We start from the raw sequence: 26,854 nt of genomic DNA, 5'->3' as shown, positions 1-26,854 counted from the left end.
CCCCTTAACATAGCAGAGTAATCCTACTGGTTTTCAAAAAGCAGTCTCCACACTCCATAGCTGAGTGATCCCACCATTGATCAGAAGGCAGTCTCCGCTCGCGGTAGCAGAGCGATCCCCCCAGTGATCAAAAGGCAGTCTCCCCTCTCTGTAGCAGAGCGATCCCACCAGTTATCAAAAGGCAGTCTCCCCTCTCTGTAGCAGAGCGATCCCACCAGTGATCAAAAGGCAGTCTCCCCTCTCTGTAGCAGAGCGATCCCACCAGTGATCAAAATGCAGTCTCCCCTCTCCATAGCACAGTGACCCACCAGGGATTAAAAGGCCGTCTCCCCTCACCATTACAGAGTGATTCCACCAGTGATCACAAGGCAGTCTCCCCTCTCTGTAGCAGGGATCCCACAGTGATCAAAAGGCAGTCTCCCCTCTCCACAGCAGAGCAATCCCACCAGTGATCAAAAGGCCGTCTCCCCTCTCAGCAGCAGAGCGATCCCACCAGTGATCAAAAGGCAGTCTCCCCCCTCCGCAGCAGAGCGATCCCACCAGTGATCAAAAGGCAGTCTCCCCCCTCCGCAGCAGAGCGATCCCACCAGTGATCAAAAGGCAGTCTCCCCTCACCAGAGCAGAGTGATCCCACCCACTGTCAAAAGGTTGTCTTCGTTGTCTGTAGCAGAGTGATCCCACCAGTAATCAAAAGGCAGTCTCTCCTCTCGGTAGCAGTGATCCCACAGTGATCAAAAGGCAGTCTCCCCTCTCTGTAGCAGGGTGATCCCACCAGTAATCAAAAGGCAGTCTCCCCTCTCTGTAGCAGTGATCCCACCAGTGATCAAAAGGCAGTCTCCCCTCTCGGTAGCAGAGTGATCCCACCAGTGATGAAAAGGCAGTCTCCCCTCTCGGTAGCAGTGATCCCACAGTGATCAAAAGGCAGTCTCCCCTCTCTGTAGCAGAGTGATCCCACCAGTGATCAAAAGGCAGTCTCCCCTCTCTGTAGCAGAGTGATCCCACAGTGATCAAAAGGCCGTCTCCCCTCTCGGTAGCAGAGTGATCCCACCAGTGATCAAAAGGCAGTCTCCCCTCTCGGTAGCAGAGTGATCCCACAGTGATCAAAAGGCAGTCTCCCCTCTCCGGTAGCAGAGTGATCCCACCAGTGATCAAAAGGCAGTCTCCCCTCTCTGTAGCAGAGTGATCCCACCAGTGATCTAAAGGCAGTCTCCCCTCTCTGTAGCAGAGTGATCCCACCAGTGATCAAAAGGCAGTCTCCCCTCTCTGTAGCAGAGTGATCCTACCAATGATCAGAAGGCAGTCTCCCCTCTCTGTAGCAGAGTGATCCCACCAGTGATCAGAAGGCAGTCTCCCCTCTCGGTTGCAGATTGATCCCACAGTGATCAAAAGGCAGTCTCCCCTCTCTGTAGCAGAGTGATCCCACCAGTGATCAAAAGGCAGTCTCCCCTCTCTGTAGCAGAGTGATCCCACAGTGATCAAAAGGCCGTCTCCCCTCTCGGTAGCAGAGTGATCCCACCAGTGATCAAAAGGCAGTCTCCCCTCTCGGTAGCAGTGATCCCACAGTAATCAAAAGGCTGTCTCCCCTCACCATTACAGAGTGCTCCCACCTGTGATCAAAAGGCAGTCTCCCCTCTCGGTAGCAGAGTGATCCCACCAGTGATCAAAAGGCAGTCTCCCCTCTCTGTAGCAGTGATCCCACCAGTGATCAAAAGGAAAATCTACCCTCTCGGTAGCAGAGTGATCCCACCAGTGATCAAAAGGCTGTCTCCCCTCACCATTACAGAGTGCTCCCACCAGTGATCAGAAGGCAGTCTCCCCTCTCCGGTAGCAGAGTGATCCCACCAGTGATCAAAAGGCCGTCTCCCCTCTCCGCAGCAGAGCGATCCCACCAGTGATCAAAAGGCAGTCTCCCCTCTCTGTAGCAGAGTGATCCCACCAGTGATCAGAAGGCAGTCTCCCCTCTCCGCAGCAGAGTGATCCCACTATTGATCAGAAGGCAGTCTCCCATCTCTGTATCACAGTGATCCCACCAGAGATCAAAAGGAAGTCTCCCCTCTGTAGCAGAGCGATCCCACCAGTGATCAAAAGGCCATCTCCCCTCTCTTTAGCAGAGCGATCCCACCAGTAATCAAAAGGCTGTCTCCCCTCACCATTACAGAGTGCTCCTACCTGTGATCAAAAGGCAGTCTCCCCTCTCGGTAGCAGAGTGATCCCACCAGTGATCAAAAGGCAGTCTCCCCTCTCGGTAGCAGTGATCCCACCAGTGATCAAAAGGAAATCTACCCTCTCGGTAGCAGAGTGATCCCACCAGTGATCAAAAGGCAGTCTCCCCTCTCGGTAGCAGTGATCCCACCAGTGATCAAAAGGAAAATCTACCCTCTCGGTAGCAGAGTAATCCCACCAGTGATCAAAAGGCAGTCTCCCCTCTCCACAGCAGAGTGATCCCACCAGTGATCAGAAAGCAGTCTCCCCTTTCCATAGCAGAGTAATCCTACTGGTTTTCAAAAAGCAGTCTCCACACTCCATAGCTGAGTGATCCCACCATTGATCAGAAGGCAGTCTCCGCTCGCGGTAGCAGAGCGATCCCACCAGTGATCAAAAGGCAGTCTCCCCTCTCTGTAGCAGAGCGATCCCACCAGTGATCAAAATGCAGTCTCCCCTCTCCATAGCACAGTGACCCACCAGGGATTAAAAGGCCGTCTCCCCTCACCATTACAGAGTGATTCCACCAGTGATCACAAAGCAGTCTCCCCTCCCTGTAGCAGTGATCCCACAGTGATCAAAAGGCAGTCTCCCCTCTCCGCAGCAGAGCAATCCCACCAGTGATCAAAAGGCCGTCTCCCCTCTCAGCAGCAGAGCGATCCCACCAGTGATCAAAAGGCAGTATCCCCCCTCCGCAGCAGAGCGATCCCACCAGTGATCAAAAGGCAGTCTCCCCTCTCCGCAGCAGAGCGATCACACCAGTGATCAAAAGGCAGTCTCCCACCTCCGCAGCAGAGCGATCCCACCAGTGATCAAAAGGCAGTCTCCCCTCACCAGAGCAGAGTGATCCCACCCACTGTCAAAAGGTTGTCTTCGTTGTCTGTAGCAGAGTGCTCCCACCAGTGATCAAAAGGCTGTCTCCCCTCTCTGTAGCAGAGTGATCCCACCTGTGATCAAAAGGCAGTCTCCCCTCTCGGTAGCAGAGTGATCCCACCAGTGATCAAAAGGCAGTCTCCCCTCTCGGTAGCAGTGATCCCACCAGTGATCAAAAGGAGATCTACCCTCTCGGTAGCAGACTGATCCCACCAGTGATCAAAAGGCAGTCTCCCCTCTCGGTAGCAGTGATCCCACAGTGATCAAAAGGCAGTCTCCCCTCTCGGTAGCAGTGATCCCACAGTGATCAAAAGGCAATCACCCCTCTCGGTAGCAGAGTGATCCCACCAGTGATCAAAAGGCAGTCTCCCCTCTCGGTAGCAGTGATCCCACAGTGATCAAAAGGCAGTCTCCCCTCTCGGTAGCAGTGATCCCACAGTGATCAAAAGTCAATCTCCCCTCTCGGTAGCAGAGTGATCCCACCAGTGATCAAAAGGCAGTCTCCCCTCTCGGTAGCAGAGTGATCCCACAGTGATCAAAAGGCAGTCTCCCCTCTCCGGTAGCAGAGTGATCCCACCAGTGATCAAAAGGCAGTCTCCCCTCTCTGTAGCAGAGTGATCCCACCAGTGATCTAAAGGCAGTCTCCCCTCTCTGTAGCAGAGTGATCCCACCAGTGATCAAAAGGCAGTCTCCCCTCTCTGTAGCAGAGTGATCCTACCAATGATCAGAAGGCAGTCTCCCCTCTCTGTAGCAGAGTGATCCCACCAGTGATCAGAAGGCAGTCTCCCCTCTCGGTTGCAGATTGATCCCACAGTGATCAAAAGGCAGTCTCCCCTCTCTGTAGCAGAGCGATCCCACCAGTAATCAAAAGGCTGTCTCCCCTCACCATTACAGAGTGCTCCCACCAGTGATCAGAAGGCAGTCTCCCCTCTCCGGTAGCAGAGTGATCCCACCAGTGATCAAAAGGCCGTCTCCCCTCTCCGCAGCAGAGCGATCCCACCAGTGATCAAAAGGCAGTCTCCCCTCTCTGTAGCAGAGTGATCCCACCAGTGATCAGAAGGCAGTCTCCCCTCTCCGCAGCAGAGTGATCCCACCAGTGATCAAAAGGCAGTCTCCCCTCTCTGTAGCAGAGTGATCCCACTATTGATCAGAAGGCAGTCTCCCATCTCTGTATCACAGTGATCCCACCAGAGATCAAAAGGAAGTCTCCCCTCTTTAGCAAAGCGATCCCACCAGTAATCAAAAGGCTGTCTCCCCTCACCATTACAGAGTGCTCCCACCTGTGATCAAAAGGCAGTCTCCCCTCTCGGTAGCAGAGTGATCCCACCAGTGATCAAAAGGCAGTCTCCCCTCTCGGTAGCAGTGATCCCACCAGTGATCAAAAGGAAAATCTACCCTCTCGGTAGCAGAGTGATCCCACCAGTGATCAGAAAGCAGTCTCCCCTTTCCATAGCAGAGTAATCCTACTGGTTTTCAAAAAGCAGTCTCCACACTCCATAGCTGAGTGATCCCACCATTGATCAGAAGGCAGTCTCCGCTTGCGGTAGCAGAGTGATCCCACCAGTGATCAAAAGGCAGTCTCCCCTCTCTGTAGCAGAGCGATCCCACCAGTGATCAAAATGCAGTCTCCCCTCTCCATAGCACAGTGACCCACCAGGGATTAAAAGGCCGTCTCCCCTCACCATTACAGAGTGATTCCACCAGTGATCACAAGGCAGTCTCCCCTCCCTGTAGCAGTGATCCCACAGTGATCAAAAGGCAGTCTCCCCTCTCCGCAGCAGAGCAATCCCACCAGTGATCAAAAGGCCGTCTCCCCTCTCAGCAGCAGAGCGATCCCACCAGTGATCAAAAGGCAGTCTCCCCCCTCCGCAGCAGAGCGATCCCACCAGTGATCAAAAGGCAGTCTCCCCTCTCCGCAGCAGAGCGATCACACCAGTGATCAAAAGGCAGTCTCCCACCTCCGCAGCAGAGCGATCCCACCAGTGATCAAAAGGCAGTCTCCCCTCACCAGAGCAGAGTGATCCCACCCACTGTCAAAAGGTTCTCTTCGTTGTCTGTAGCAGAGTGCTCCCACCAGTGATCAAAAGGCTGTCTCCCCTCTCTGTAGCAGAGTGATCCCACCTGTGATCAAAAGGCAGTCTCCCCTCTCGGTAGCAGAGTGATCCCACCAGTGATCAAAAGGCAGTCTCCCCTCTCGGTAGCAGTGATCCCACCAGTGATCAAAAGGAAATCTACCCTCTCGGTAGCAGACTGATCCCACCAGTGATCAAAAGGCAGTCTCCCCTCTCGGTAGCAGTGATCCCACAGTGATCAAAAGGCAGTCTCCCCTCTCGGTAGCAGTGATCCCACAGTGATCAAAAGGCAATCTCCCCTCTCGGTAGCAGAGTGATCCCACCAGTGATCAAAAGGCAGTCTCCCCTCTCCGCAGCAGAGCAATCCCAACAGTGATCAAAAGGCAGTCTCCCCCCTCCGCAGCAGAGCGATCCCACCAGTGATCAAAAGGCAGTCTCCCCTCTCTGTAGCAGAGTGATCCCACAGTGATAAAAAGGCCGTCTCCCCTCTCGGTAGCAGAGTGATCCCACCAGTGATCAAAAGGCAGTCTCCCCTCTCGGTAGCAGTGATCCCACAGTGATCAAAAGGCAGTCTCCCCTCTCTGTAGCAGAGTGATCCCACAGTGATCAAAAGGCCGTCTCCCCTCTCTGTAGCAGAGTGATCCCACAGTGATCAAAAGGCAGTCTCCCCTCTCGTAGCAGAGTGATCCCACCAGTGATCAAAAGGCAGTCTCCCCTCTCTGTAGCAGAATGATCCCACCAGTGATCAAAAGGCAGTCTCCTCTCTCGGTAGCAGAGTGATCCCACAGTGATCAAAAGGCAGTCTCCCCTCTCGGTAGCAGAGTGATCCCACCAGTGATTAAAAGGCAGTCTCCCCTCTCGGTAGCAGTGCTCCCACAGTGATCAAAAGGCAGTCTCCCCTCTCGGTAGCAGTGATCCCACAGTGATCAAAAGCCCATCTCCCCTCTCGGTAGCAGAGTGATCCCACCAGTGATCAAAAGGCAGTCTCCCCTCTCGGTAGCAGTGATCCCACAGTGATCAAAAGGCAGTCTCCCCTCTCTGTAGCAGAGTGATCCCACCAGTGATCAAAAGGCAGTCTCCCCTCTCTGTAGCAGAGTGATCCCACAGTGATCAAAAGGCCGTCTCCCCTCTCTGTAGCAGAGTGATCCCACCAGTGATCAAAAGGCAGTCTCCCCTCTCGGTAGCAGTGGTTCCACAGTGATCAAAAGGCAGTCTCCCCTCTCTGTAGCAGTGTGATCCCACAGTGATCAAAAGGCCGTCTCCCCTCTCTGTAGCAGAGTGATCCCACAGTGATCAAAAGGCAGTCTCCCCTCTCTGTAGCAGAGTGATCCCACCAGTGATCAAAAGGCAGTCTCCCCTCTCTGTAGCAGAGTGATCCCACCAGTGATCAAAAGGCAGTCTCCCCTCTCGGTAGCAGAGTGATCCCACCAGTGATCAAAAGGCAGTCTCCCCTCTCGGTAGCAGAGTGATCCCACCAGTGATCAAAAGGCAGTCTGCCCTCTCGGTAGAAGAGTGATCCCACCAGTGATCAAAAGGCAGTCTCCCCTCTCGGTAGCAGTCATCCCACCAGTGATCAAAAGGAAATCTACCCTCTCGGTAGCAGAGTGATCCCACCAGTGATCAAAAGGCAGTCTCCCCTCTCCGCAGCGGAGCAATCCCACCAGTGATCAACAGGTAGTCTCCCCTCTCCGAAGCAGAGCGATCCCACCAGTGATCAAAAGGCAGTCTCCCCTCACCAGAGCAGAGTGATCCCACCCACTGTCAAAAGGTAGTCTTCGTTGTCTGTAGCAGAGTGCTCCCACCAGTGATCAGAAGGCAGTCTCCCCTCTCCGCAGCAGAGTGATCCCACTGTTGATCAGAAGGCAGTCTCCCATCTCTGCATCACAGTGATCCCACCAGAGATCAAAAGGAAGTCTCCCCTCTGTAGCAGAGCGATCCCACCAGTGATCAAAAGGCCATCTCCCCTCTCTTTGGCAGAGCGATCCCACCAGTAATCAATAGGCTGTCTCGCCTCACCATTACAGAGTTCTCCCACCAGTGATCAAAAGCCAGTCTCCCCTTGCGGTAGCAGAGTGATCCCACCAGTGATCAAAAGGCAGTCTCCCCTCTCGGTAGCAGTGATCCCACCAGTGATCAAAAGGAAATCTACCCTCTCGGTAGCAGAGTGATCCCACCAGTGATCAAAAGGCAGTCTCCCCTCTCGGTAGCAGTGATCCCACCAGTGATCAAAAGGAAAATCTACCCTCTCGGTAGCAGAGTGATCCCACCAGTGATCAAAAGGCAGTCTCCCCTCTCCACAGCAGAGTGATCCCACCAGTGATCAGAAAGCAGTCTCCCCTTTCCATAGCAGAGTAATCCTACTGGTTTTCAAAAAGCAGTCTCCACACTCCATAGCTGAGTGATCCCACCATTGATCAGAAGGCAGTCTCCGCTCGCGGTAGCAGAGTGATCCCACCCACTGTCAAAAGGTTGTCTTCGTTGTCTGTAGCAGAGTGATCCCACCAGTAATCAAAAGGCAGTCTCCCCTCTCGGTAGCAGTGATCCCACAGTGATCAAAAGGCAGTCTCCCCTCTCTGTAGCAGTGTGATCCCACCAGTAATCAAAAGGCAGTCTCCCCTCTCTGTAGCAGTGATCCCACAGTGATCAAAAGGCAGTCTCCCCTCTCGGTAGCAGTGATCCCACAGTGATCAAAAGGCAGTCTCCCCTCTCGGTAGCAGTGATCCCACAGTGATCAAAAGGCAATCTCCCCTCTCGGTAGCAGAGTGATCCCACCAGTGATCAAAAGGCAGTCTCCCCTCTCGGTAGCAGTGATCCCACAGTGATCAAAAGGCAGTCTCCCCTCTCTGTAGCAGAGTGATCCCACCAGTGATCAAAAGGCAGTCTCCCCTCTCTGTAGCAGAGTGATCCCACAGTGATCAAAAGGCCGTCTCCCCTCTCGGTAGCAGAGTGATCCCACCAGTGATCAAAAGGCAGTCTCCCCTCTCGGTAGCAGTGATCCCACAGTGATCAAAAGGCCGTCTCCCCTCTCTGTAGCAGAGTGATCCCACAGTGATCAAAAGGCAGTCTCCCCTCTCGGTAGCAGTGTGATCCCACAGTGATCAAAAGGCCGTCTCCCCTCTCGGTAGCAGAGTGATCCCACCAGTGATCAAAAGGCAGTCTCCCCTCTCTGTAGCAGAGCGATCCCACCAGTGATCAAAATGCAGTCTCCCCTCTCCATAGCACAGTGACCCACCAGGGATTAAAAGGCCGTCTCCCCTCACCATTACAGAGTGATTCCACCAGTGATCACAAGGCAGTCTCCCCTCTCTGTAGCAGTGATCCCACAGTGATCAAAAGGCCGTCTCCCCTCTCCGCAGCAGAGCAATCCCACCAGTGATCAAAAGGCCGTCTCCCCTCTCAGCAGCAGAGCGATCCCACCAGTGATCAAAAGGCAGTCTCCCCCCTCCGCAGCAGAGCGATCCCACCAGTGATCAAAAGGCAGTCTCCCCTCTCCGCAGCAGAGCAATCCCACCAGTGATCAAAAGGCAGTCTCCCCCCTCCGCAAGAGAGCGATCCCACCAGTGATCAAAAGGCAGTCTCCCCTCACCAGAGCAGAGTGATCCCACCCACTGTCAAAAGGTTGTCTTCGTTGTCTGTAGCAGAGTGATCCCACCAGTAATCAAAAGGCAGTCTCCCCTCTCGGTAGCAGTGATCCCACAGTGATCAAAAGTCAGTCTCCCGTCTCGGTAGCAGTGATCCCACAGTGATCAAAAGGCAATCTCCCCTCTCGGTAGCAGAGTGATCCCACCAGTGATCAAAAGGCAGTCTCCCCTCTCGGTAGCAGTGATCCCACAGTGATCAAAAGGCAGTCTCCCCTCTCTGTAGCAGAGTGATCCCACCAGTGATCAAAAGGCAGTCTCCCCTCTCTGTAGCAGAGTGATCCCACAGTGATCAAAAGGCCGTCTCCCCTCTCGGTAGCAGAGTGATCCCACCAGTGATCAAAAGGCAGTCTCCCCTCTCGGTAGCAGTGATCCCACAGTGATCAAAAGGCAGTCTCCGCTCTCTGTAGCAGAGTGATCCCACAGTGATCAAAAGGCCGTCTCCCCTCCCTGTAGCAGAGTGATCCCACCAGTGATCAAAAGGCAGTCTCCCCTCTCGGTAGCAGAGTGATCCCTCCAGTGATCAAAAGGCAGTCTCCCCTCTCGGTAGCAGAGTGATCCCACCAGTGATCAAAAGGCAGTCTCCCCTCTCGGTAGCAGAGTGATCCCACCAGTGATCAAAAGGCAGTCTCCCCTCTCGGTAGCAGAGTGATCCCACCAGTGATCAAAAGGCAGTCTCCCCTCTCGGTAGCAGAGTGATCCCACCAGTGATCAAAAGGCAGTCTCCCCTCTCGGTAGCAGAGTGATCCCACCAGTGATCAAAAGGCAGTCTCCCCTCTCGGTAGCAGAGTGATCCCACCAGTGATCAAAAGGCAGTCTCCCCTCTCGGTAGCAGAGTGATCCCACCAGTGATCAGAAGGCAGTCTCCCCTCTCGGTAGCAGAGTGATCCCACCAGTGATCAGAAGGCAGTCTCCCCTCTCGGTAGCAGAGTGATCCCACCAGTGATCAGAAGGCAGTCTCCCCTCTCGGTAGCAGAGTGATCCCACCAGTGATCAGAAGGCAGTCTCCCCTCTCGGTAGCAGAGTGATCCCACCAGTGATCAGAAGGCAGTCTCCCCTCTCGGTAGCAGAGTGATCCCACCAGTGATCAAAAGGCAGTCTCCCCTCTCGTTAGCAGTGATCCCACCAGTCATCAAAAGGAAATCTACCCTCTCGGTAGCAGTGTGATCCCACCAGTGATCAGAAGGCAGTCTCCCCTTTCCATAGCAGAGTAATCCTACTGGTTTTCAAAAAGCAGTCTCCACACTCCATAGCTGAGTGATCCCACCATTGATCAGAAGGCAGTCTCCGCTCGCGGTAGCAGAGCGATCCCACCAGTGATCAAAAGGCAGTCTCCCCTCTCTGTAGCAGAGCGATCCCACCAGTGATCAAAATGCAGTCTCCCCTCTCCATAGCACAGTGACCCACCAGGGATTAAAAGGCCGTCTCCCCTCACCATTACAGAGTGATTCCACCAGTGATCACAAGGCAGTCTCCCCTCCCTGTAGCAGTGATCCCACAGTGATCAAAAGGCAGTCTCCCCTCTCCGCAGCAGAGCAATCCCACCAGTGATCAAAAGGCCGTCTCCCCTCTCAGCAGCAGAGCGATCCCACCAGTGATCAAAAGGCAGTATCCCCCCTCCGCAGCAGAGCGATCCCACCAGTGATCAAAAGGCAGTCTCCCCTCTCCGCAGCAGAGCGATCACACCAGTGATCAAAAGGCAGTCTCCCACCTCCGCAGCAGAGCGATCCCACCAGTGATCAAAAGGCAGTCTCCCCTCACCAGAGCAGAGTGATCCCACCCACTGTCAAAAGGTTGTCTTCGTTGTCTGTAGCAGAGTGCTCCCACCAGTGATCAAAAGGCTGTCTCCCCTCTCTGTAGCAGAGTGATCCCACCTGTGATCAAAAGGCAGTCTCCCCTCTCGGTAGCAGAGTGATCCCACCAGTGATCAAAAGGCAGTCTCCCCTCTCGGTAGCAGTGATCCCACCAGTGATCAAAAGGAGATCTACCCTCTCGGTAGCAGACTGATCCCACCAGTGATCAAAAGGCAGTCTCCCCTCTCGGTAGCAGTGATCCCACAGTGATCAAAAGGCAGTCTCCCCTCTCGGTAGCAGTGATCCCACAGTGATCAAAAGGCAATCTCCCCTCTCGGTAGCAGAGTGATCCCACCAGTGATCAAAAGGCAGTCTCCCCTCTCGGTAGCAGTGATCCCACAGTGATCAAAAGTCAATCTCCCCTCTCGGTAGCAGAGTGATCCCACCAGTGATCAAAAGGCAGTCTCCCCTCTCGGTAGCAGAGTGATCCCACAGTGATCAAAAGGCAGTCTCCCCTCTCCGGTAGCAGAGTGATCCCACCAGTGATCAAAAGGCAGTCTCCCCTCTCTGTAGCAGAGTGATCCCACCAGTGATCTAAAGGCAGTCTCCCCTCTCTGTAGCAGAGAGATCCCACCAGTGATCAAAAGGCAGTCTCCCCTCTCTGTAGCAGAGTGATCCTACCAATGATCAGAAGGCAGTCTCCCCTCTCTGTAGCAGAGTGATCCCACCAGTGATCAGAAGGCAGTCTCCCCTCTCGGTTGCAGATTGATCCCACAGTGATCAAAAGGCAGTCTCCCCTCTCTGTAGCAGAGCGATCCCACCAGTAATCAAAAGGCTGTCTCCCCTCACCATTACAGAGTGCTCCCACCAGTGATCAGAAGGCAGTCTCCCCTCTCCGGTAGCAGAGTGATCCCACCAGTGATCAAAAGGCCGTCTCCCCTCTCCGCAGCAGAGCGATCCCACCAGTGATCAAAAGGCAGTCTCCCCTCTCTGTAGCAGAGTGATCCCACCAGTGATCAGAAGGCAGTCTCCCCTCTCCGCAGCAGAGTGATCCCACCAGTGATCAAAAGGCAGTCTCCCCTCTCTGTAGCAGAGTGATCCCACTATTGATCAGAAGGCAGTCTCCCATCTCTGTATCACAGTGATCCCACCAGAGATCAAAAGGAAGTCTCCCCTCTTTAGCAGAGTGATCCCACCAGTAATCAAAAGGCTGTCTCCCCTCACCATTACAGAGTGCTCCCACCTGTGATCAAAAGGCAGTCTCCCCTCTCGGTAGCAGAGTGATCCCACCAGTGATCAAAAGGCAGTCTCCCCTCTCGGTAGCAGTGATCCCACCAGTGATCAAAAGGAAAATCTACCCTCTCGGTAGCAGAGTGATCCCACCAGTGATCAAAAGGCAGTCTCCCCTCTCCACAGCAGAGTGATCCCACCAGTGATCAGAAAGCAGTCTCCCCTTTCCATAGCAGAGTAATCCTACTGGTTTTCAAAAAGCAGTCTCCACACTCCATAGCTGAGTGATCCCACCATTGATCAGAAGGCAGTCTCCGCTCGCGGTAGCAGAGCGATCCCACCAGTGATCAAAAGGCAGTCTCCCCTCTCTGTAGCAGAGCGATCCCACCAGTGATCAAAATGCAGTCTCCCCTCTCCATAGCACAGTGACCCACCAGGGATTAAAAGGCCGTCTCCCCTCACCATTACAGAGTGATTCCACCAGTGATCACAAGGCAGTCTCCCCTCCCTGTAGCAGTGATCCCACAGTGATCAAAAGGCAGTCTCCCCTCTCCGCAGCAGAGCAATCCCACCAGTGATCAAAAGGCCGTCTCCCCTCTCAGCAGCAGAGCGATCCCACCAGTGATCAAAAGGCAGTCTCCCCCCTCCGCAGCAGAGCGATCCCACCAGTGATCAAAAGGCAGTCTCCCCTCTCCGCAGCAGAGCGATCACACCAGTGATCAAAAGGCAGTCTCCCACCTCCGCAGCAGAGCGATCCCACCAGTGATCAAAAGGCAGTCTCCCCTCACCAGAGCAGAGTGATCCCACCCACTGTCAAAAGGTTGTCTTCGTTGTCTGTAGCAGAGTGCTCCCACCAGTGATCAAAAGGCTGTCTCCCCTCTCTGTAGCAGAGTGATCCCACCTGTGATCAAAAGGCAGTCTCCCCTCTCGGTAGCAGAGTGATCCCACCAGTGATCAAAAGGCAGTCTCCCCTCTCGGTAGCAGTGATCCCACCAGTGATCAAAAGGAAATCTACCCTCTCGGTAGCAGACTGATCCCACCAGTGATCAAAAGGCAGTCTCCCCTCTCGGTAGCAGTGATCCCACAGTGATCAAAAGGCAGTCTCCCCTCTCGGTAGCAGTGATCCCACAGTGATCAAAAGGCAATCTCCCCTCTCGGTAGCAGAGTGATCCCACCAGTGATCAAAAGGCAGTCTCCCCTCTCCGCAGCAGAGCAATCCCAACAGTGATCAAAAGGCAGTCTCCCCCCTCCGCAGCAGAGCGATCCCACCAGTGATCAAAAGGCAGTCTCCCCTCTCTGTAGCAGAGTGATCCCACAGTGATAAAAAGGCCGTCTCCCCTCTCGGTAGCAGAGTGATCCCACCTGTGATCAAAAGGCAGTCTCCCCTCTCGGTAGCAGTGATCCCACAGTGATCAAAAGGCAGTCTCCCCTCTCTGTAGCAGAGTGATCCCACAGTGATCAAAAGGCAGTCTCCCCTCTCGTAGCAGAGTGATCCCACCAGTGATCAAAAGGCAGTCTCCCCTCTCTGTAGCAGAATGATCCCACCAGTGATCAAAAGGCAGTCTCCTCTCTCGGTAGCAGAGTGATCCCACAGTGATCAAAAGGCAGTCTCCCCTCTCGGTAGCAGAGTGATCCCACCAGTGATTAAAAGGCAGTCTCCCCTCTCGGTAGCAGTGCTCCCACAGTGATCAAAAGGCAGTCTCCCCTCTCGGTAGCAGTGATCCCACAGTGATCAAAAGCCCATCTCCCCTCTCGGTAGCAGAGTGATCCCACCAGTGATCAAAAGGCAGTCTCCCCTCTCGGTAGCAGTGATCCCACAGTGATCAAAAGGCAGTCTCCCCTCTCTGTAGCAGAGTGATCCCACCAGTGATCAAAAGGCAGTCTCCCCTCTCTGTAGCAGAGTGATCCCACAGTGATCAAAAGGCCGTCTCCCCTCTCTGTAGCAGAGTGATCCCACCAGTGATCAAAAGGCAGTCTCCCCTCTCGGTAGCAGTGGTTCCACAGTGATCAAAAGGCAGTCTCCCCTCTCTGTAGCAGTGTGATCCCACAGTGATCAAAAGGCCGTCTCCCCTCTCTGTAGCAGAGTGATCCCACAGTGATCAAAAGGCAGTCTCCCCTCTCGTAGCAGAGTGATCCCACCAGTGATCAAAAGGCAGTCTCCCCTCTCTGTAGCAGAGTGATCCCACCAGTGATCAAAAGGCAGTCTCCCCTCTCGGTAGCAGAGTGATCCCACCAGTGATCAAAAGGCAGTCTCCCCTCTCGGTAGCAGAGTGATCCCACCAGTGATCAAAAGGCAGTCTCCCCTCTCGGTAGAAGAGTGATCCCACCAGTGATCAAAAGGCAGTCTCCCCTCTCGGTAGCAGTCATCCCACCAGTGATCAAAAGGAAATCTACCCTCTCGGTAGCAGAGTGATCCCACCAGTGATCAAAAGGCAGTCTCCCCTCTCCGCAGCGGAGCAATCCCACCAGTGATCAACAGGTAGTCTCCCCTCTCCGAAGCAGAGCGATCCCACCAGTGATCAAAAGGCAGTCTCCCCTCACCAGAGCAGAGTGATCCCACCCACTGTCAAAAGGTAGTCTTCGTTGTCTGTAGCAGAGTGCTCCCACCAGTGATCAGAAGGCAGTCTCCCCTCTCCGCAGCAGAGTGATCCCACTGTTGATCAGAAGGCAGTCTCCCATCTCTGCATCACAGTGATCCCACCAGAGATCAAAAGGAAGTCTCCCCTCTGTAGCAGAGCGATCCCACCAGTGATCAAAAGGCCATCTCCCCTCTCTTTGGCAGAGCGATCCCACCAGTAATCAATAGGCTGTCTCGCCTCACCATTACAGAGTTCTCCCACCAGTGATCAAAAGCCAGTCTCCCCTTGCGGTAGCAGAGTGATCCCACCAGTGATCAAAAGGCAGTCTCCCCTCTCGGTAGCAGTGATCCCACCAGTGATCAAAAGGAAATCTACCCTCTCGGTAGCAGAGTGATCCCACCAGTGATCAAAAGGCAGTCTCCCCTCTCGGTAGCAGTGATCCCACCAGTGATCAAAAGGAAAATCTACCCTCTCGGTAGCAGAGTGATCCCACCAGTGATCAAAAGGCAGTCTCCCCTCTCCACAGCAGAGTGATCCCACCAGTGATCAGAAAGCAGTCTCCCCTTTCCATAGCAGAGTAATCCTACTGGTTTTCAAAAAGCAGTCTCCACACTCCATAGCTGAGTGATCCCACCATTGATCAGAAGGCAGTCTCCGCTCGCGGTAGCAGAGTGATCCCACCCACTGTCAAAAGGTTGTCTTCGTTGTCTGTAGCAGAGTGATCCCACCAGTAATCAAAAGGCAGTCTCCCCTCTCGGTAGCAGTGATCCCACAGTGATCAAAAGGCAGTCTCCCCTCTCTGTAGCAGTGTGATCCCACCAGTAATCAAAAGGCAGTCTCCCCTCTCTGTAGCAGTGATCCCACAGTGATCAAAAGGCAGTCTCCCCTCTCGGTAGCAGTGATCCCACAGTGATCAAAAGGCAGTCTCCCCTCTCGGTAGCAGTGATCCCACAGTGATCAAAAGGCAATCTCCCCTCTCGGTAGCAGAGTGATCCCACCAGTGATCAAAAGGCAGTCTCCCCTCTCGGTAGCAGTGATCCCACAGTGATCAAAAGGCAGTCTCCCCTCTCTGTAGCAGAGTGATCCCACCAGTGATCAAAAGGCAGTCTCCCCTCTCTGTAGCAGAGTGATCCCACAGTGATCAAAAGGCCGTCTCCCCTCTCGGTAGCAGAGTGATCCCACCAGTGATCAAAAGGCAGTCTCCCCTCTCGGTAGCAGTGATCCCACAGTGATCAAAAGGCCGTCTCCCCTCTCTGTAGCAGAGTGATCCCACAGTGATCAAAAGGCAGTCTCCCCTCTCGGTAGCAGTGTGATCCCACAGTGATCAAAAGGCCGTCTCCCCTCTCGGTAGCAGAGTGATCCCACCAGTGATCAAAAGGCAGTCTCCCCTCTCTGTAGCAGAGTGATCCCACCAGTGATCAAAATGCAGTCTCCCCTCTCCATAGCACAGTGACCCACCAGGGATTAAAAGGCCGTCTCCCCTCACCATTACAGAGTGATTCCACCAGTGATCACAAGGCAGTCTCCCCTCTCTGTAGCAGTGATCCCACAGTGATCAAAAGGCCGTCTCCCCTCTCCGCAGCAGAGCAATCCCACCAGTGATCAAAAGGCCGTCTCCCCTCTCAGCAGCAGAGCGATCCCACCAGTGATCAAAAGGCAGTCTCCCCCCTCCGCAGCAGAGCGATCCCACCAGTGATCAAAAGGCAGTCTCCCCTCTCCGCAGCAGAGCAATCCCACCAGTGATCAAAAGGCAGTCTCCCCCCTCCGCAAGAGAGCGATCCCACCAGTGATCAAAAGGCAGTCTCCCCTCACCAGAGCAGAGTGATCCCACCCACTGTCAAAAGGTTGTCTTCGTTGTCTGTAGCAGAGTGATCCCACCAGTAATCAAAAGGCAGTCTCCCCTCTCGGTAGCAGTGATCCCACAGTGATCAAAAGTCAGTCTCCCGTCTCGGTAGCGGTGATCCCACAGTGATCAAAAGGCAATCTCCCCTCTCGGTAGCAGAGTGATCCCACCAGTGATCAAAAGGCAGTCTCCCCTCTCGGTAGCAGTGATCCCACAGTGATCAAAAGGCAGTCTCCCCTCTCTGTAGCAGAGTGATCCCACCAGTGATCAAAAGGCCGTCTCCCCTCCCTGTAGCAGAGTGATCCCACCAGTGATCAAAAGGCAGTCTCCCCTCTCGGTAGCAGAGTGATCCCTCCAGTGATCAAAAGGCAGTCTCCCCTCTCGGTAGCAGAGTGATCCCACCAGTGATCAAAAGGCAGTCTCCCCTCTCGGTAGCAGAGTGATCCCACCAGTGATCAAAAGGCAGTCTCCCCTCTCGGTAGCAGAGTGATCCCACCAGTGATCAAAAGGCAGTCTCCCCTCTCGGTAGCAGAGTGATCCCACCAGTGATCAAAAGGCAGTCTCCCCTCTCGGTAGCAGAGTGATCCCACCAGTGATCAAAAGGCAGTCTCCCCTCTCGGTAGCAGAGTGATCCCACCAGTGATCAAAAGGCAGTCTCCCCTCTCGGTAGCAGAGTGATCCCACCAGTGATCAGAAGGCAGTCTCCCCTCTCGGTAGCAGAGTGATCCCACCAGTGATCAGAAGGCAGTCTCCCCTCTCGGTAGCAGAGTGATCCCACCAGTGATCAGAAGGCAGTCTCCCCTCTCGGTAGCAGAGTGATCCCACCAGTGATCAGAAGGCAGTCTCCCCTCTCGGTAGCAGAGTGATCCCACCAGTGATCAAATGGCAGTCTCCCCTCTCGGTAGCAGAGTGATCCCACTAGTGATCAAAAGGCAGTCTCCCCTCTCTGTAGCAGTGATCCCACAGTGATCAAAAGGCAGTCTCCCCTCTCGGTAGCAGTGATCCCACAGTGATCAAAAGGCAGTCTCCCCTCTCGGTAGCAGTGATCCCACAGTGATCAAAAGGCAGTCTCCCCTCTCGGTAGCAGTGATCCCACAGTGATCAAAAGGCAATCTCCCCTCTCTGTAGCAGAGTGATCCCACCAGTGATCAAAAGGCAGTCTCCCCTCTCTGTAGCAGAGTGATCCCACAGTGATCAAAAGGCCGTCTCCCCTCTCGGTAGCAGAGTGATCCCACCAGTGATCAAAAGGCAGTCTCCCCTCTCGGTAGCAGTGATCCCACAGTGATCAAAAGGCAGTCTCCCCTCTCTGTAGCAGAGTGATCCCACAGTGATCAAAAGGCCGTCTCCCCTCTCTGTAGCAGAGTGATCCCACAGTGATCAAAAGGCAGTCTCCCCTCTCGTAGCAGAGTGATCCCACCAGTGATCAAAAGGCAGTCTCCCCTCTCTGTAGCAGAGTGATCCCACCAGTGATCAAAAGGCAGTCTCCTCTCTCGGTAGCAGAGTGATCCCACCAGTGATCAAAAGGCAGTCTCCCCTCTCTGTAGCAGAGTGATCCCACAGTGATCAAAAGGCAGTCTCCCCTCTCGGTAGCAGAGTGATCCCACCAGTGATCAAAAGGCAGTCTCCCCTCTCGGTAGCAGTGCTCCCACAGTGATCAAAAGGCAGTCTCCCCTCTCTGTAGCAGAGTGATCCCACCAGTGATCAAAAGGCAGTCTCCCCTCTCGGTAGCAGAGTGATCCCACCAGTGATCAAAAGGCAGTCTCCCCTCTCGGTAGCAGAGTGATCCCACCAGTGATCAAAAGGCAGTCTCCCCTCTCGGTAGCAGAGTGATCCCACCAGTGATCAAAAGGCAGTCTCCCCTCTCGGTAGCAGAGTGATCCCACCAGTGATCAAAAGGCAGTCTCCCCTCTCGGTAGCAGAGTGATCCCACCAGTGATCAAAAGGCAGTCTCCCCTCTCGGTAGCAGAGTGATCCCACCAGTGATCAAAAGGCAGTCTCCCCTCTCGGTAGCAGAGTGATCCCACCAGTGATCAAAAGGCAGTCTCCCCTCTTGGTAGCAGAGTGATCCCACCAGTGATCAAAAGGCAGTCTCCCCTCTCGGTAGCTGAGTGATCCCACCAGTGATCAAAAGGCAGTCTCCCCTCTCGGTAGCAGTGATCCCACCAGTGATCAAAAGGCAGTCTCCCCTCTCTGTAGCAGTGATCCCACAGTGATCAAAAGGCAGTCTCCCCTCTCGGTAGCAGTGATCCCACAGTGATCAAAAGGCAGTCTCCCCTCTCGGTAGCAGTGATCCCACAGTGATCAAAAGGCAATCTCCCCTCTCGGTAGCAGAGTGATCCCACCAGTGATTAAAAGGCAGTCTCCCCTCTCGGTAACAGTGATCCCACAGTGATCAAAAGGCAGTCTCCCCTCTCTGTAGCAGAGTGATCCCACAGTGATCAAAAGGCCGTCTCCCCTCTCGGTAGCAGAGTGATCCCACCAGTGATCAAAAGGCAGTCTCCCCTCTCGGTAGCAGTGATCCCACAGTGATCAAAAGGCAGTCTCCCCTCTCTGTAGCAGAGTGATGCCACAGTGATCAAAAGGCCGTCTCCCCACTCTGTAGCAGAGTGATCCCACAGTGATCAAAAGGCAGTCTCCCCTCTCGTAGCAGAGTGATCCCACCAGTGATCAAAAGGCAGTCTCCCCTCTCTGTAGCAGAGTGATCCCACCAGTGATCAAAAGGCAGTCTCCTCTCTCGGTAGCAGAGTGATCCCACCAGTGATTAAAAGGCAGTCTCCCCTCTCGGTAGCAGTGCTCCCACAGTGATCAAAAGGCAGTCTCCTCTCTCGGTAGCAGAGTGATCCCACCAGTGATCAAAAGGCAGTCTCCCCTCTCGGTAGCAGTGCTCCCACAGTGATCAAAAGGCAGTCTCCCCTCTCGGTAGCAGTGATCCCACAGTGATCAAAAGCCAATCTCCCCTCTCGGTAGCAGAGTGATCCCACCAGTGATCAGAAGGCAGTCTCCCCTCTCGGTAGCAGAGTGATCCCACCAGTGATCAGAAGGCAGTCTCCCCTCTCGGTAGCAGAGTGATCACACCAGTGATCAAAAGGCAGTCTCCCCTCTCGGTAGCAGAGTGATCCCACCAGTGATCAAAAGGCAGTCTCCCCTCTCGGTAGCAGAGTGATCCCACCAGTGATCAAAAGGCAGTCTCCCCTCTCGGTAGCAGAGTGATCCCACCAGTGATCAAAAGGCAGTCTCCCCTCTCGGTAGCAGAGTGATCCCACCAGTGATCAAAAGGCAGTCTCCCCTCTCGGTAGCAGAGTGATCCCACCCGTGATCAAAAGGCAGTCTCCCCTCTCGGTAGCAGAGTGATCCCACCAGTGATCAAAAGGCAGTCTCTCCTCTGGGTAGCTGAGTGATCCCACCAGTGATCAAAAGGCAGTCTCCCCTCTCGGTAGCAGTGATCCCACCAGTGATCAAAAGGAAATCTACCCTCTCGGTAGCAGAGTGATCCCACCAGTGATCAAAAGGCAGTCTCCCCTCTCTGTAGCAGAGCGATCCCACCAGTGATCAAAAGGCAGTCTCCCCTCTCCAGTAGCAGAGTGATCCCACCAGTGATCAAAAGGCCGTCTCCCCTCTCCGCAGCGGAGCAATCCCACCAGTGATCAAAAGGTAGTCTCCCCTCTCCGCAGCAGAGCGATCCCACCAGTGATCAAAAGGCAGTCTCCCCTCACCAGAGCAGAGTGATCCCACCCACTGTCAAAAGGTAGTCTTCGTTGTCTGTAGCAGAGTGCTCCCACCAGTGATCAAAAGGCAGTCTCCCCTTGTGGTAGCAGAGTGATCCCACCAGTGATCAAAAGGCTGTCTCCCCTCTCTGTAGCAAAGCGATCCCACCAGTGATCAAAAGGCTGTCTCCCCTCTCTGTAGCAGAGTGATCCCACCAGTGATCAGAAGGCAGTCTCCCCTCTCCGCAGCAGAGTGATCCCACCAGTGATCAGAAGGCAGTCTCCCCTCTCCGCAGCAGAGTGATCCCACTGTTGATCAGAAGGCAGTCTCCCATCTCTGCATCACAGTGATCCCACCAGAGATCAAAAGGAAGTCTCCCCTCTGTAGCAGAGTGATCCCACCAGTGATCAAAAGGCCATCTCCCCTCTCTTTGGCAGAGCGATCCCACCAGTAATCAAAAGGCTGTCTCGCCTCACCATTACAGAGTGCTCCCACCAGTGATCAAAAGCCAGTCTCCCCTTGCGTTAGCAGAGTGATCCCACCAGTGATTAAAAGGCAGTCTCCCCTCTCGGTAGCAGTGATCCCACCAGTGATCAAAAGGAAATCTACCCTCTCGGTAGCAGAGTGATCCCACCAGTGATCAAAAGGCAGTCTCCCCTCTCGGTAGCAGTGATCCCACCAGTGATCAAAAGGAAAATCTACCCTCTCGGTAGCAGAGTGATCCCACCAGTGATCAAAAGGCAGTCTCCCCTCTCCACAGCAGAGTGATCCCACCAGTGATCAGAAAGCAGTCTCCCCTTTCCATAGCAGAGTAATCCTACTGGTTATCAAAAAGCAGTCTCCACACTCCATAGCTGAGTGATCCCACCATTGATCAGAAGGCAGTCTCCGCTCGCGGTAGCAGAGCGATCCCACCAGTGATCAAAAGGCAGTCTCCCCTCTCTGTAGCAGAGCGATCCCACCAGTGATCAAAAGGCAGTCTCCCCTCTCTGTAGCAGAGCGATCCCACCAGTGATAAAAAGGCCGTCTCCCCTCACCATTACAGAGTGATTCCACCAGTGATCACAAGGCAGTCTCCCCTCTCTGTAGCAGTGATCCCACAGTGATCAAAAGGCAGTCTCCCCTCTCCGCAGCAGAGCAATCCCACCAGTGATCAAAAGGCCGTCTCCCCTCTCAGCAGCAGAGCGATCCCACCAGTGATCAAAAGGCAGTCTCCCCCCTCCGCAGCAGAGCGATCCCACCAGTGATCAAAAGGCAGTCTCCCCTCTCCGCAGCAGAGCAATCCCACCAGTGATCAAAAGGCAGTCTCCCCCCTCCGCAGCAGAGCGATCCCACCAGTGATCAAAAGGCAGTCTCCCCTCACCAGAGCAGAGTGATCCCACCCACTGTCAAAAGGTTGTCTTCGTTGTCTGTAGCAGAGTGATCCCACCAGTAATCAAAAGACAGTCTCCCCTCTCGGTAGCAGTGATCCCACAGTGATCAAAAGGCAGTCTCCCCTCTCTGTAGCAGTGTGATCCCACCAGTAATCAAAAGGCAGTCTCCCCTCTCTGTAGCAGTGATCCCACAGTGATCAAAAGGCAGTCTCCCCTCTCGGTAGCAGTGATCCCACAGTGATCAAAAGGCAGTCTCCCCTCTCGGTAGCAGTGATCCCACAGTGATCAAAAGGCAGTCTCCCCTCTCGGTAGCAGTGATCCCACAGTGATCAAAAGGCAGTCTCCCCTCTCGTAGCAGAGTGATCCCACCAGTGATCAAAAGGCAGTCTCCCCTCTCTGTAGCAGAGTGATCCCACCAGTGATCAAAAGGCAGTCTCCTCTCTCGGTAGCAGAGTGATCCCACCAGTGATCAAAAGGCAGTCTCCCCTCTCTGTAGCAGAGTGATCCCACAGTGATCAAAAGGCAGTCTCCTCTCTCGGTAGCAGAGTGATCCCACCAGTGATTAAAAGGCAGTCTCCCCTCTCGGTAGCAGTGCTCCCACAGTGATCAAAAGGCAGTCTCCCCTCTCGGTAGCAGTGATCCCACAGTGATCAAAAGCCAATCTCCCCTCTCGGTAGCAGTGATCCCACAGTGATCAAAAGCCAATCTCCCCTCTCGGTAGCAGAGTGATCCCACCAGTGATCAAAAGGCAGTCTCCCCTCTCGGTAGCAGTGCTCCCACAGTGATCAAAAGGCAGTCTCCCCTCTCGGTATCAGTGATCCCACAGTGATCAAAAGCCAATCTCCCCTCTCTGTAGCAGAGTGATCCCACCAGTGATCAAAAGGCAGTCTCCCCTCTCTGTAGCAGAGTGATCCCACAGTGATCAAAAGGCCGTCTCCCCTCTCGGTAGCAGAGTGATCCCACCAGTGATCAAAAGGCAGTCTCCCCTCTCGGTAGCAGTGATTCCACAGTGATCAAAAGGCAGTCTCCCCTCTCTGTAGCAGAGTGATCCCACAGTGATCAAAAGGCCGTCTCCCCTCTCTGTAGCAGAGTGATCCCACAGTGATCAAAAGGCAGTCTCCCCTCTCTGTAGCAGAGTGATCCCACCAGTGATCAAAAGGCAGTCTCCCCTCTCGGTAGCAGAGTGATCCCACCAGTGATCAAAAGGCAGTCTCCCCTCTCTGTAGCAGAGTGATCCCATAGTGATCAAAAGGCAGTCTCCCCTCTAGGTAGCAGTGCTCCCACGGTGATCAAAAGGCAGTCTCCCCTCTCTGTAGCAGAGTGATCCCACAGTGATCAAAAGGCAGTCTCCCCTCTCGGTAGCAGAGTGATCCCACCAGTGATCAAAAGGCAGTCTCCCCTCTCGGTAGCAGAGTGATCCCACCAGTGATCAGAAGGCAGTCTCCCCTCTCGGTAGCAGAGTGATCCCACCAGTGATCAGAAGGCAGTCTCCCCTCTCGGTAGCAGAGTGATCCCACCAGTGATCAAAAGGCAGTCTCCCCTCTCGGTAGCAGAGTGATCCCACCAGTGATCAAAAGGCAGTCTCCCCTCTCGGTAGCAGAGTGATCCCACCAGTGATCAAAAGGCAGTCTCCCCTCTCGGTAGCAGAGTGATCCCACCAGTGATCAAAAGGCAGTCTCCCCTCTCGGTAGCAGAGTGATCCCACCAGTGATCAAAAGGCAGTCTCCCCTCTCGGTAGCAGAGTGATCCCACCAGTGATCAAAAGGCAGTCTCCCCTCTCGGTAGCAGAGTGATCCCACCAGTGATCAAAAGGCAGTCTCTCCTCTCGGTAGCTGAGTGATCCCACCAGTGATCAAAAGGCAGTCTCCCCTCTCGGTAGCAGTGATCCCACCAGTGATCAAAAGGAAATCTACCCTCTCGGTAGCAGAGTGATCCCACCAGTGATCAAAAGGCAGTCTCCCCTCTCTGTAGCAGAGCGATCCCACCAGTGATCAAAAGGCAGTCTCCCCTCTCCAGTAGCAGAGTGATCCCACCAGTGATCAAAAGGCCGTCTCCCCTCTCCGCAGCGGAGCAATCCCACCAGTGATCAAAAGGTAGTCTCCCCTCTCCGCAGCAGAGCGATCCCACCAGTGATCAAAAGGCAGTCTCCCCTCACCAGAGCAGAGTGATCCCACCCACTGTCAAAAGGTAGTCTTCGTTGTCTGTAGCAGAGTGCTCCCACCAGTGATCAAAAGGCAGTCTCCCCTTGTGGTAGCAGAGTGATCCCACCAGTGATCAAAAGGCTGTCTCCCCTCTCTGCAGCAAAGCGATCCCACCAGTGATCAAAAGGCTGTCTCCCCTCTCTGTAGCAGAGTGATCCCACCAGTGATCAGAAGGCAGTCTCCCCTCTCCGCAGCAGAGTGATCCCACCAGTGATCAGAAGGCAGTCTCCCCTCTCCGCAGCAGAGTGATCCCACTGTTGATCAGAAGGCAGTCTCCCATCTCTGCATCACAGTGATCCCACCAGAGATCAAAAGGAAGTCTCCCCTCTGTAGCAGAGTGATCCCACCAGTGATCAAAAGGCCATCTCCCCTCTCTTTGGCAGAGCGATCCCACCAGTAATCAAAAGGCTGTCTCGCCTCACCATTACAGAGTGCTCCCACCAGTGATCAAAAGCCAGTCTCCCCTTGCGTTAGCAGAGTGATCCCACCAGTGATTAAAAGGCAGTCTCCCCTCTCGGTAGCAGTGATCCCACCAGTGATCAAAAGGAAATCTACCCTCTCGGTAGCAGAGTGATCCCACCAGTGATCAAAAGGCAGTCTCCCCTCTCGGTAGCAGTGATCCCACCAGTGATCAAAAGGAAAATCTACCCTCTCGGTAGCAGAGTGATCCCACCAGTGATCAAAAGGCAGTCTCCCCTCTCCACAGCAGAGTGATCCCACCAGTGATCAGAAAGCAGTCTCCCCTTTCCATAGCAGAGTAATCCTACTGGTTTTCAAAAAGCAGTCTCCACACTCCATAGCTGAGTGATCCCACCATTGATCAGAAGGCAGTCTCCGCTCGCGGTAGCAGAGCGATCCCACCAGTGATCAAAAGGCAGTCTCCCCTCTCTGTAGCAGAGCGATCCCACCAGTGATCAAAAGGCAGTCTCCCCTCTCTGTAGCAGAGCGATCCCACCAGTGATAAAAAGGCCGTCTCCCCTCACCATTACAGAGTGATTCCACCAGTGATCACAAGGCAGTCTCCCCTCTCTGTAGCAGTGATCCCACAGTGATCAAAAGGCAGTCTCCCCTCTCCGCAGCAGAGCAATCCCACCAGTGATCAAAAGGCCGTCTCCCCTCTCAGCAGCAGAGCGATCCCACCAGTGATCAAAAGGCAGTCTCCCCCCTCCGCAGCAGAGCGATCCCACCAGTGATCAAAAGGCAGTCTCCCCTCTCCGCAGCAGAGCAATCCCACCAGTGATCAAAAGGCAGTCTCCCCCCTCCGCAGCAGAGCGATCCCACCAGTGATCAAAAGGCAGTCTCCCCTCACCAGAGCAGAGTGATCCCACCCACTGTCAAAAGGTTGTCTTCGTTGTCTGTAGCAGAGTGATCCCACCAGTAATCAAAAGACAGTCTCCCCTCTCGGTAGCAGTGATCCCACAGTGATCAAAAGGCAGTCTCCCCTCTCTGTAGCAGTGTGATCCCACCAGTAATCAAAAGGCAGTCTCCCCTCTCTGTAGCAGTGATCCCACAGTGATCAAAAGGCAGTCTCCCCTCTCGGTAGCAGTGATCCCACAGTGATCAAAAGGCAGTCTCCCCTCTCGGTAGCAGTGATCCCACAGTGATCAAAAGGCAGTCTCCCCTCTCGGTAGCAGTGATCCCACAGTGATCAAAAGGCAATCTCCCCTCTCGGTAGCAGAGTGATCCCACCAGTGATCAAAAGGCAGTCTCCCCTCTCGGTAGCAGTGATCACACAGTGATCAAAAGGCAGTCTCCCCTCTCGGTAGCAGAGTGATCCCACCAGTGATCAAAAGGCAGTCTCCCCTCTCGGTAGCAGAGTGATCCCACCAGTGATCAAAAGGCAGTCTCCCCTCTCGGTAGCAGAGTGATCCCACCAGTGATCAAAAGGCAGTCTCCCCTCTCGGTAGCAGAGTGATCCCACCAGTGATCAAAAGGCAGTCTCCCCTCTCGGTAGCAGAGTGATCCCACCAGTGATCAAAAGGCAGTCTCTCCTCTCGGTAGCTGAGTGATCCCACCAGTGATCAAAAGGCAGTCTCCCCTCTCGGTAGCAGTGATCCCACCAGTGATCAAAAGGAAGTCTCCCCTCTCGGTAGCAGTGATCCCACCAGTGATCAAAAGGAAATCTACCCTCTCGGTAGCAGAGTGATCCCACCAGTGATTAAAAGGCAGTCTCCCCTCTCTGTAGCAGAGCGATCCCACCAGTGATCAAAAGGCAGTCTCCCCTCTCCGGTAGCAGAGTGATCCCACCAGTGATCAAAAGGCCGTCTCCCCTCTCCGCAGCGGAGCAATCCCACCAGTGATCAAAAGGTAGTCTCCCCTCTCCGCAGCAGAGTGATCCCACCCACTGTCAAAAGGTAGTCTTCGTTGTCTGTAGCAGAGTGCTCCCACCAGTGATCAAAAGGCAGTCTCCCCTTGTGGTAGCAGAGTGATCCCACCAGTGATCAAAAGGCTGTCTCCCCTCTCTGTAGCAAAGCGATCCCACCAGTGATCAAAAGGCTGTCTCCCCTCTCTGTAGCAGAGTGATCCCACCAGTGATCAGAAGGCAGTCTCCCCTCTCCGCAGCAGAGTGATCCCACCAGTGATCAGAAGGCAGTATCCCCTCTCCGCAGCAGAGTGATCCCACTGTTGATCAGAAGGCAGTCTCCCATCTCTGCATCACAGTGATCCCACCAGAGATCAAAAGGAAGTCTCCCCTCTGTAGCAGAGTGATCCCACCAGTGATCAAAAGGCCATCTCCCCTCTCTTTGGCAGAGCGATCCCACCAGTAATCAAAAGGCTGTCTCGCCTCACCATTACAGAGTGCTCCCACCAGTGATCAAAAGCCAGTCTCCCCTTGCGTTAGCAGAGTGATCCCACCAGTGATTAAAAGGCAGTCTCCCCTCTCGGTAGCAGTGATCCCACCAGTGATCAAAAGGAAATCTACCCTCTCGGTAGCAGAGTGATCCCACCAGTGATCAAAAGGCAGTCTCCCCTCTCGGTAGCAGTGATCCCACCAGTGATCAAAAGGAAAATCTACCCTCTCGGTAGCAGAGTGATCCCACCAGTGATCAAAAGGCAGTCTCCCCTCTCCACAGCAGAGTGATCCCACCAGTGATCAGAAAGCAGTCTCCCCTTTCCATAGCAGAGTAATCCTACTGGTTTTCAAAAAGCAGTCTCCACACTCCATAGCTGAGTGATCCCACCATTGATCAGAAGGCAGTCTCCGCTCGCGGTAGCAGAGCGATCCCACCAGTGATCAAAAGGCAGTCTCCCCTCTCTGTAGCAGAGCGATCCCACCAGTGATCAAAAGGCAGTCTCCCCTCTCTGTAGCAGAGCGATCCCACCAGTGATCAAAAGGCCGTCTCC

Source organism: Hypanus sabinus, chromosome 4 (assembly GCF_030144855.1).
Source record: "Hypanus sabinus isolate sHypSab1 chromosome 4, sHypSab1.hap1, whole genome shotgun sequence".
Taxonomy (NCBI): domain Eukaryota; kingdom Metazoa; phylum Chordata; class Chondrichthyes; order Myliobatiformes; family Dasyatidae; genus Hypanus; species Hypanus sabinus.
This window is presented reverse-complemented; position numbering follows the sequence as displayed.